Source organism: Cyprinus carpio, chromosome A7 (assembly GCF_018340385.1).
Source record: "Cyprinus carpio isolate SPL01 chromosome A7, ASM1834038v1, whole genome shotgun sequence".
NCBI lineage: Eukaryota > Metazoa > Chordata > Actinopteri > Cypriniformes > Cyprinidae > Cyprinus > Cyprinus carpio.
The window spans coordinates 17,414,850-17,427,668 of NC_056578.1; positions in this window are offsets into that span (position 1 = coordinate 17,414,850).

A 12,819-nucleotide genomic window follows, 5' to 3' on the forward strand; every position below is an offset into this window, starting at 1 on the left:
TAAATGTTAATATACCATATCAGTCTGCTTTTCCCCTGAAACTATTATCGCCAGTATAATAATCAACTATTAGCAAGTAACAGATGGCTAAAGATTTGACGTGATAAAGCTTGAGGACGTCACTTTTTCCCAACAACCATTTCACAATTTCACGAAAACAATGCAATGATTAACACCCCGCCTTAACTGCGGTTCTTATCTAAAGCTCTAAGGCATCTTCAGCTCTCAGGTGCTGTGATATTTTAAACATGTGAGTGTAATGACAGACTGAGCTCTGCTGTTTCCCCTGCAGCCGCTGACTGACAGGTTGATTTAGGCCAAGAAGGAATCTTCCTTGTTTCTCATAAACTAACACCTCTACGACACTTCAAAGGGTCAGTCACGCCTGAGGTGACAAAGGGCAGCATGTTTCTGTGCACACAGCGAGATGGACAGATAGAGGGTTGGGGTTATGTATTGCTGGGGTCAGGTGCTGCTTCCAGCTTCCAGTCACATTCTTAAGGAATCCCAGAACGAACACAACCATATCTATCACAAATTATGATTTTATGAGTATTAAAATCCTTTTTCAGTACAAGGTGGCCAAAGGGATTTCTAAACCTATGCGATTCTGAATCTAAATTTAGACTCAGATGATTATAATACAACCTTGCAATTAACAAAATATAAAATTAGATATATAAACAAGGCAGCAAATTACTTTCAGCTATGAAATGGTTCCTACAAAATCTTCTCCAAATATTGCATTAACAAGAAGGAAGATCACATTTTCTTCTGACTCATAACAATGGCCTACATTTCTTTGATCTGTGTTAAGTCCTTCCCAGTGTCAGGAGCTAATAACTGACCTTTTGTAATTGGGATTAACCCTTCAGTGCTTTGTTCATGTTAACTTTGTTCTATTGTCAGTTTATTTACAAAGTCAATAAGAAGATAATTAGTAATGAATAGTGTACTTTGAACTACCATGAAATTACTTGCATTTCAAATACTTTCTGGTTCTTTGGACCAATTGCAAATACAACTATTACTTCCATTTTTAACTAACCTGTTTTGATTGTTGGCTTAAAATGGTGTTGACATTGTCTTAAATGTTGTGTTGACTCTTAACTCTTTAAAATACAATCTGCATGTCTCTAAATGTGGTGATCTGACTTTACATCATACATGAGATGGTACATGAACACACAGAACCCTGTAAAGTGTAATGATAATGTGACTGACACCTGGTGTCTATGTCTTCCACAGGTGCATGGCCTCAAGAAAGAGGGTGGGCTGATTATGGTAAAAACAGTTAGTCTGTGAAAGTGAATTACTCAAGCCTTCATAAAAGCACTCTTTAAATAAGGGTCAATTTGATTGCTCCCTTTTAGCCTTCAGCCAATTATCACACAATGGATGGAGGAAACTGACTTGGTTTTCATTCCAACAAGTCCAGAGCAGAAAAGGATACAGACTGTAACTGAGAACTAGTCAATATCACACTAATAACTGCATAGTTAAAAAGCAGAATGTGTTTATTTCATTTAGCAGACATGCAAAATCATGTCAGCAGAATATGCAAAAATCATGTGAAATATTCATTAATATGTAACTTCTGGTTGAGTCTTCACTATTTTAATAAACACACATTTAAATAAACAAATTTCACATTTACATAATAAATTCTGCAGATTTTTACTTAACTTTTAAATTAAGTTGTTTTAAAAACAACTATTGTTAGCAATTCCTGACAGCAGGATATACATTTGGAGTCTAGGACTGATTTTTTAACTCAAACAAACACCAGGCTTAATTTTTCCTAGAAATTCTGAGACGTACAGATGGACACACACAAAAGGCAACTGTACCTCGATGTGAGCTGTACTATTTAGGTCAAAGCAAATCAAACAGAACGAACTGTAGCTGAATAGAATGATTTATTCAAGCCATGGCAGCTGATTGCTGTGACAACAGATTGCCTCCTGGTAAAGTTCCATGACAACAAACAAAGCTCTCAGAACTCATAAACTGTCTGATTCATGGCACAGTGTTTGAATAAAGTTCTGGCGGTTTAATTACATGCTCATTATTAAAGTTTACATTTCTGATCATCAGTGGGAAGTTTGGCCATTGATCAGTTCTCAGTTTAAAAATAAATTGCATTCATTTTTTAACAATTGCCCTGTTAATAGAACATCTTGCACTTTGCTGAATCCATTTCCACTGTGGAACAATTTTGTCCATTCATCTTGAATGTTGTTGCATTAGATAAAAAAAAGAAAAAAAGAAAAAAAAAAACCCAAGAGGTTTTTAAGCAACTGATCCCAAAGGTAATTTTAGTGGATGTTTAAAGTCATTTCACATCAAATTGACAGAGATGAGTAACAGAATAAACACACACGCTTTAAAAGTGCAATAGTGCTATTTCTATTTCATTAAAATAAATACCAGTTGATATTTTGTTATCTAATGCATAACATGCAAACATTTTAAAGAGTGGTTTAGATATCTAAATATGTTCTGAGACTATATTTAAAATCATAAAATACTGTCTCCCCAAAAAGGCCTTTTTGTCTATTAAAAATTAAATAATGGACAGTTGAAAATCAGTGCAAAAGAACCATAATTTCAGCCCCTTATATTTTAGGTAAGCATGTTCTATTGGTGTGACTGTTGTCATCAACCTGAAATGTTAGATTTTTTTATTCAGGGTCACGGTGCCCACTCCTTACTCATTAAAACACCCAGAAAGACCCCAAATCAGGATAACAAGAGACAGTTACAAGGGTAAGATAAGACAGGAGTAAAGCCTCTTACTGAAAAAGAGAAAGACTCCCACCCTAAAGCTCCACAGGACTGAAGAGGGGGCGGTGTCAACATCACATTGTGTATTGGAGTGGTAATTCAGAGCTTGGTGGTCTAATGCGCTTGAGAAGCACTTTTAATTTCCCAAGTTTGCATTTGAAAGGAACAACGGGTAGCTTTTATTCACAGGTAGCTTTGAAGTATACAAGAGGTTCTGACATAGTCAATCCCTCACTAAAAGTCTGACCACTAAGAAGAGGAAATAGAGAACAGAAACCTCCCAGCTTTCCTTGGACTTGCCACCAAGTCAAAAATCCTTATAACTATCTTTTACCAGCTGTATGTTGGAGTTTAAGTGTGGATCAAAAGCAAAGTAGTAAATGTTTCTCAGTCTTTACAGAAATTCATGATAAAAATGTATTTGCATAAATTCCTAATATGATAAACTTGTGACTTGACACAAATGATCTTCTCTGGGATCAGATTAGACTATTTGAGTTTGTGTTCATTCACCAATAAATTATGGTTTTTCTCTCCCTCTAGTGGTCATAATCACTGTTCTTTCAGCCATGGTATGGTTAACCATCAATATTTTACAGGTGTCATGTTACACTGAAGTAAGGTAGCATAACTAAGAAGGTAAACTACTTGCTGACAGCAGAGCCAGAACTAGCAGACTGCTGATTCTTATTTTATAGACCACTGATGCACTAATATGAATATAAAATGTTCAAACAAATTCTGCCAATGATACTTGATTGATACTTTCTAGGTATCATCATTATTAAATGTTATGTTTTGATCAAGTTAATATGTAAGTAAAAAGTCATTAGGATATAAATGCACTATACATAATTAAAGACTCACATTTAAAACATTTTAAATGTGAATGTATTCAATTCCTCTATTTTTTTTGTAAAGTAAACCCCTTTGTACTTCCGAGAAATAAATGGGGTGTGTTCTCTACATGCCATAATTCTTTAAAGTTAAACAACCATAAAGGCTAAGAACTCTGACCTTCACCATCTAACTAAGCAAGAAAAGCCAATGATGTGTGCAAGGCCCCACTCTCTCGTCATATACTGATTATGATAAAATATGTCTCAGCCTCACGAAAAATAACCGTATGTCATCCATGACAACACAGGGCCAGTATTTCAACAAGAGCCAAATTTCTTCAGCACTGAAATGTTTTACTGTCGGCTGTAAAGCTCACACTGAACTGCTCTGGGACTGCATTCATTGGACACTCAACATTCTACAATGAATACAAATACATATAGCCAATACACATGTGATGCATATAGTTTTATGAGTCTGTAATTCATTTTGCTTGCCATTTACCCTGTAAAAACCATTTGTCAGGTAACCTAAAAATAAAATGAACAGTTTTTAATTAGCCAAATGAATGATTTTATGATTGTAAAGTAAAACTATTATTTAATATCACTTAATCAGCTTGACTACAATAGGTTACTTAAAGTGAATGATTTCTGGTTACATATTTACACTGTAGATTACGTTAAATTGCATTGTTTAAAAAAAACAGTGTATATACAGAGTACTAACACATCATATTTAATGTTAAATGACACTAATTAATTGATCACAAATCCATTTTTTAAATTAAAAAAATCAAACAATAAGCTTTTTTGTAAGATAGTCTCAGCCCTATTTTATATATTATTAGCATTTGGATATGTATCCAGCATTTCTATTTTAGCACTTGCTTGGTTAACAAATAACTGACAGACGGACGAAGCCCATAGGTCTGTGAAGCTTCTCCGACTGTCTTTGTAGAGGAGCCATGATGCAAAGGGTGCCATGCCTGCCGAGGGCTCCCTGAGGCCATGCCTCTCTCTCCATCACTGCCATATGCTTGCATACTTACACAAACATATGAGCTTTGCACCCTGTTTGGCTCTGTTAGCATGTATCATTACCCATTTGGCAGGACAAAATATTAAGCTCACGCTGCCCTAATTAAACTGCTTGGTGGATTATGTTAAAATTTTAAGATGTTGCTTTAAAAACAAAAACAAGATAGCTTTTTACTGAGCTAATGCTGGAGGTGATAGATGTTTTATTTGTCGATATGACTTCCACAAAAGTGAAATAAGAAAAAAATCTTTTGTAATGAGAAGTCAAATTGCAATAAGGCATGCTTGAACGATAAACCTGGCTGTGAAGTGCCTGATGTTATATTCACTCGTATTGCAGGAAACAAGAGGATCTTCTTTCATTATCAAGGGTCATTTACAATTCCATAACGCATTTGGACGCTAGGGAAACTGTCCCATGATAAATTCTTTGCCGTGCCCTTCACAGTTGTCGTAGCAGGACCATAAACAGCATTTATAATAATCTAGCAGGGCGGTGCACCCAGCTCGCTGATTAGCATGCAGAAGATGAGAGAATGGAAGAAGTGACAGAGGCCACAGGGCTCATTGATATATCCCCATTGTTCTTCATCAGAAACACCACGAGCAGTGCAGAACAGAAAACACACATCAGACATTAACACTTTTGGGGGTCGCAGAGTCTTTCTGGAATTGTTCTTAGTAGAAAGGATGTGAGATGTAAGGCTGGAATCTGAATCTGAACCCACATTAAATCATTTTGAAATAATATAGAAAAACTTCCCCAAAGGCATAATATTCTGTGTATGAATGCCTGAAAGAAATAGTTATGGTGTTGAGCTGTGAACGCTTGTGATAAAGAATTGCAGTATGATATCAAAATTAAATCACCCTCATCTCTTTCCAAACCTGTATGACTTTTATTTTCTGCAGAACACACACACACAAAAAAGATATTTTGAAGAATAATCAACATTGGACTCCACTGATTTTCAATGTATGGATAAATAAAACACTGAGACATTTTTTAAAATATCTTCTTGTGTGTTTCACAAAAGTAAGAAATTCATACGGGTTTGGTCAGGGTGAGCAAATGATGACAATTACTGAGTGAACTATCACTTTAGGTTAATCAGATATGCTTATATGTAATAAAATGATGGTTCTATTACAGTTTAACCTTCAAACATAGCAATATAAATATAAAGAATACATAACTCATAATTATACAATATTAACTCATAACTCTAAATTAACATTCCATACAATTAAATCATACAAAATGAACCTCTGCCATGCTTTCTTTTTCTTATTTTGGCTTCTTAGCTTTGGTCACTTATTAACCCATTAAGTATTAATAAACATGCTTCATCACATTATGCAATTGGAATAGTTTTACATGATAATGGGCTTCAACCTCATTCTGTTCAGAGGATAATGCTGACTTGCAGAAAATACTCTTTTTTTTTTTTGCTTTGAGCATCTTTAATTAATTATTTAATTTCTTTCATGGATGGTACAAGGTTCACCTAAGCATTTCCTGAAATGTTATTCTGTTTGTTGTGGCAAGACTGTTTCGTAAAGAAAACAAAGGACGAAAAAGTAATTAAGTTCAGTAATAAAATCTCAAGCATCATAACACGCAACATTAAATGCCCATCCAACTCCATCAATTACTCCAAGTGCTCTCTCTCTCTCTCTCACACACACACACACACACACACACACACACACACACACACACACACACACACACACACACACACACACACACACACACACACTCTTTATCCACCTCAGATCAGCGCAGGCTTTTGTGTGGATATGACAATTCATCTCACTCGCAGACTCAGCACTGTTTTAATACACAATAGCATTCAAAAAAATTCAATAAGCATTACCAACCATACCTTAAACTATCATCCTAGTTTTAAACATGCCTGAAACCTAAAAAATTATGAAAGCATCAAAACATGTCTGAATCTAAAATTTGCATAATATTCTGTCTGCTGAGACAGCTCCATATGCCCGATTTTTGAAGGAAGAATAGATGTATCCCTTTTTCTTATTCAAAAAAAAAGAAAAAAAAATCTATCACAGTTTCCACAAAAATTTAAGCAGTACAACTCCTTTCATCATTGAAAATAATAATAATAATAATGTTTCTTGAGCATCAAATCAGTATATTAGAATGATTTCTGAAGGATCATGTGACAGTGTAGACTGAAGGAATGGCTGCTGAAAATTCAGCTTTGGCATCACAGGACTAAATGACATTTTAAAATAAATGAGCATAGAAAACAGTTATTTTAAATTGGAATAATATTTCTGTTTTTACTATCTTTGTAATAAATGCAGCCTTAGTGTGCATAAGAGACATCTTACATTAAAAAATCTTTAAAAATCCAAACTTTTGAACAGTAAAACAATTCCTCATTGTTTCATGCTGCTTTTATAATCTGAAACAACGGCATTAAAATAAGCAGATCTTTATGAGAGGGACACTGCGCTTTGCCTCTCCATAAGTTCACTTTGTTTTGGTTTTGGAAGGAAGCAGGATTGTTCACTGTGGCAGGGCATTTATCTTATATTCATCAAAGGCCGCCCACATAACAAACAGCCGTACTTGTTTGATTTTATAAATAATTGAAGTCCACAGGGATTCATATTGTTTTAGGCCTAAATCTGTTGTTTACTGATAGTGTGTGTGAAACAGCACAGTGCAGTGAGTGTGTTTGGATAGAGAGGGTGAATGAGAGAGAGAAAAAGAAGGGAAACTCACCCAGGGCGGAAGTGCTTGGCTAGGAAATGAAAGCGTCTCTGTCTCTCAGACTGAGAGAGAGAGCGCTGCACTCTCTTTGTGGCCACGGGGCAAGCGCAAGTCCCCAACGAGCACTCAACACAACGTCTCCTCGTGACACAGAGGCATCAAACAACCCATCTGAAATGAGAGAGTAAATATAGATGACACCAGAATGTTTTTTCTAGACATTTTTTATTTATATTGCATAAAATGCTTTAGAAAACACTGTTGCATGATCTCAGATTAAAGAAGCAAACTGTTAAAAATTTTTATCAGTTTTATCACTTTTGATACATAACCACCTTAAATTAATGGCAGCTGTGTGAGTGACAGAGGCCTGAGGAGTTTCCACCATTTGACATTCTCTTATTCTGTCATCGCATACACCTCAGATAAGACGCTCAACATAAGAAATCAAGATACACCAATAAGTTGTTTCTGTATTCTTTTTGTTCCTTCATGTGCAAGCTTTCATAAAGCTGAGGGGCAGCAGAGGGGGAAATCATATATTCATCTCTAAGCGCTCTGTGAGTGAACGTTCTTAGCCAGAACAACCCGTGCAGAAATTTCAGTCTCCAAATCAATTATTAGCACTGAGGAGTTGACACGCTCAAGAGGAATCAACAACTAGCATTAAGAAAAGTATAAAGCTGATATAAACAACAACAAATGAACTCAAGGCACCCCGTCTCTAAATTATACATGCAATCTAGCAAAGGGCCGAGTGTCACCTCATAAGTGTCCATGACAGAATCACAGCATCTATATGTAAAACAGCAGAAGAAAACTCAGTGTGCCGGCTGCATCACTTTAAAGTGCACATAATGAGATGAATCTTCCCCCAGTCTCACAAAATAATTAATAAATAATAATTTTTTAATTTAAATAATAATTTTGGCAAGTTCATGCATCCTTGGTAAATAGAGAAAAAAAATGACACCAAAATTTTGAACAGTGATGTAGATCTAACTTGATTCTTAACCATGTTTTTGCTGTTGTGAGGTTACAGTGACTGCTTTCCTAAAGCAGAGAGGTATGGCATTCACTGGCTGTCTTCACCCTAATTACTCAGCTAAATAATTGAAATTAAAGTAGCCACTGCATCCAGCACGGCAAGGATGGGATCGTTCACCTCTGATAGCACCCGCACATCAATAATCAGATTATCAGTGGGCCATGGATAAACAGAAACAGCTGGCCTTAGCATATTTAAGAGCTACTTTAGCCGGCTGCTATTAACTCATCTCCCTGGTAATTTATGTTCCCTGCTTCTTAATAAGACTCCTGGCAGTATTATTCTAATTATATCAGTCCAATCAGCAGTATTGCATGTCTGGCCTCATTTACATTTGCCAGTGCTTTGTCTTTCACACTGTGATACTAATTCAATGAGACATCTAACGTTTACGCTATGTGGCCTGCAGAGTTTGGCCTCCTCCCTTCCAGTCCATTAGAACCACTGTGTATGTGTGAGTGTGTTGTGTCTGAATGATTGGGTTTGTCTCTGAGCACATGACTGATTGATCAGGGTTGCTCTATGGCACAACTGAGTTTGTTTTGTAACACAAATATCTGTATAAAAATTCTGTGAGGGTGTGTTGGCGGGCTTTTCTAGAATTCGCCCCATAGCGATAGCCTGTAGATGTTGTAAACAAGTTTCATTTCATTAAAAATTCTCTTATCTTGCCTGTGAACATCTATAAATATCAGATGAATGAGTTATGAGATTTATGTAATGATTATGTGTAGCTGGTGATAACAAAATTAACTCACCCTAACCAGGTTTAAACTAATAATCTTACTAAATAGATAATATATAGGCATATATAAGCATAGCTTTCAGAAAAAAAAGAGGGGAGAATGAGAGATGAGAGGGAAACCAGAGGAGAGGAGCAATGACAGCATCATTCTTTCCTCCTTGCTTCTGAGGAATGATATTAATCTGGAAGATTAAAAACTGTCACTTCTGATGATTTACTACCATCCACCTTCAGAAAACACACAGCAGTGCACACTCACTATTATTCGTGCTCTTTCAGACTGTGATCACAGCAATATAGTTGGCCTGGAGGTCTCCATTACAATAACCAAGGGTCAGAATGTCGACACAGTGCAGCAATGGCCTGTAGGTCTACACAAGTTCAACAATACATTATGAAGACACCAAATAGGCTACCTAATGTTCAAATGACAAATACATCACATTCTTTTCTGCCAATCCTATCAGCATTCTTAGTTCCTATGGTCCTAGCTGTAATTTTACCTCAACTTGATGTTGACTCAAATGTTAATTATAAACTTTAATCATAAAGATTATGGGCTTTTAATAACATTACTGAATACTGAAACATTAGCTTTTTTAAAAAAAAACGAGAACATACAAATAATCAAGCCAGGACAAAATAGTTTATTGCTGTTTAAATTGTTTATTATTATCCATGTTTCATTTCTATAGGAACTGTCTTAGCCATTCAGTCTCTGAATGTTAAGGTTTATTATGGTTTGTTATTAAATCGCTTGTTAATTTACAATAAAATGACACAAATAATTTGACATAAAGCAGCTTGGAAGATGTGTTTCGCACTTAAAGGGGCAATCCAGTAGTTCATATACTGCCCTCTTGCGGCGGGTGCCTATGTTCAGCCAGCAAAGGCTTTACTGCAGATGTTCACAGGTTTAGATGTACAGAAGACAGCTGTTTTTTTATTTAATGATCAGCTGACTGTACATGATCACACTTGCACTTGCTACGTAAAAAAATAGTCCATTACAACGTGAATAACAAACGGTCTAGCAACAATTCGTTTTCATTATCTTTCTGGATGAATACTGATGAAAACTTTTCCCATTGATGAAAGTTTTTGATAATTTTTTTGCTCATTTAAGTCTATCATTTTAAAGTATATTTCACTAATTTTGTTGATGACACAGTATTTTTTTATTATAGGTCCAATTTCACTTTCCAGTTAATATTCTCAAAATGTTTACTCCAATAGTGTTAATGAATAATGAATCAAATCTCTAAAAAAATATATATATATTATTGCTTTATTAGTAATTGCTTTACTATATTATTTAGTGAAACTAAAAATATAGGTGCTGCCTAAGTCACATTATAAGTTAGACACAAACAGCAAGAATAATTACATCTGGTACACTTCTCTAGCATACAGTAACGTTACTGTTTAATCTTCCAAATAAATTTGAAGTGTTCAGTTTCCAGAAGATGGCAGCAAGGTTCTACTAAACTATAGCCCTTTCTAACGTGATCACCACGAATTAAACTGAGAAACGTACACCTTTAAACTCACATCAAAGAAAATTTTACATAAAATGTTGCTATTTTAATAAGCCCAGTCATATACAATACAAACATTACTAAATTAGCCAATTCAAATTAAAAATACCATAAATACCCAAATACTACACAACTATAATCTAAAATATTATTAAAACGATGTATCTCGGATCTCTGGAACTCCAGAATTTATTACCCCTTTTAAAACCTTTAGACTAGGCTTTCTAGACTACATACAGTTTGTTCACAAACTTTTACCTCATAGTTTATCTATATGATCATCATTTACTACATCACATTATCTCTGTCTTTGTCCCGTTTTTTCTTCTTCTTCTTCTTCTTCTTTATTTTTTATTCTTCCCTGGGCACCAGAGTGCTTCGGTCTTTTTGATAAAGTGATAATTTATTAGTGAACATCTATCACAATCTGGTAACTGACGGAATGTGGGAGTTCAGCTGTGCGGGGGAATGTTGATCATGCCTCAAACAGAGGTGAGTCGGGAGAGCAAGAAAATAGTTGCATTTTTGTGGGACAGTCGCTTTTTTGGAATATTTTAAATTCATAGTATATGCAATTTACAAAGCTTCATTGTTGAGATGCAATCAATTTAATGAATGAAAGCCACGTCATGTGTAATATATTCATTGCAATATTCACGCCTGGATTCATCCCATTCAGAGTCTTCAATACTGAAGGGGCAACTATGGCTCTTTGTTCAGGTGTCAAACCAACTGGGTGTAACAGTGTATCAACATGTGAGTTAAAAATAATATTCTGGATTATTTAAATCAATGTCTATGGTCAGCATTTTTGACATGCTGTTAATCACCACATAATGCATTGATAGCAATACATTTGCAATAGAAAGAAATCAACTGCAGCAGTGTCATCTGAAGAAGTGAAGAAGTAATGTTCTCTTATTGTTGCAGTTCTGTATTGGTGGAGGTGGACACTTTCCTGAGGGTGCCCCTAGACAGTGTTGGGACTTTGCAAGCTTCGACTGGGATGGCTATGGTACTAATGCAGGATGTAGTGCTTCCAAAGAAATAACCAAAGCAGCTGTGCTTCTTTTTTATCACTGACACTCTGATCAATCTAAAATCTCCAGCTTCCTTCCATTCTTTCCAAGTTATTGTACGCTGATTAACACTTGAATGTTGCACGGTTGTTTGCTCAAATACCATATATATATGGTAACCACTATTTGTCTGACTAGTCTGCCCATAGCGGAACCCTGTTCGTACATAGCTGTGCCAAACCAGGGCGTCAGCACTTCAAGTCATGAGCGCCTTATGACAAGGCAAGCTGTCCCTGCTCTCCACACTTGCCGTGAGACACGACTCTGTAACCAAAGCTGCAGCGGCCTCATATGCAGCAAGCCCGAGCAGCAGACAGAGGCTGCAGCCACCATCAGTTCCAGCAATCTCTCAAAAGTTTTCAGGAGTACCTCTCTGCCCTGCTCGAATGAGGCCAGTGTATCGTGAATGGACTGATAAGCACGTGAGCACTGGAATTTTCCTGTGTTCCACGCCTGGCTGCTGCTCTAAGGCAAGGGCTGCTTACATCGTGCAAGTGAGTGAGCGACTGAAATGTCCTGAGCTAACCGTTGCTTTGAAGCAAGGGGCTGCCGCTATTGTGTGAACGAGTAAGCGATTCAAACTTCTCTGTGTTCTGTACATGGCTGGCCACAGCTCAGAGGCAAGGGGCTACTGATATCCTGCGAATAAGTGAGTCATTGTAACTTCCCCGTGCTCTGCACACGTCTGGCCACTGCTCTAAGGCAAGGGGCTGCTGATATTCAGTGAATTAGTGAGCACCTGGAACTTTTCTGTGACCTGTACATTGCAGGGGGCTGCTAGAATCATGTAAATGAGGGTCTATGAACCCCTATAAACCTCCTCTCATAGACTGCACTGTCAGCGAGAACTGGACCTGCATGGCTTGCAACTGAAGTGCTTAGGGCCTTGCTTACTGGAGGCTAGACAAACTCAGGGTAAGCCCAGGCAGAAAGGCAGTAAATATTCATTCTGAAGGAGACATGGGAGGTTTAGGTGAACAAGGGGGATGTGGG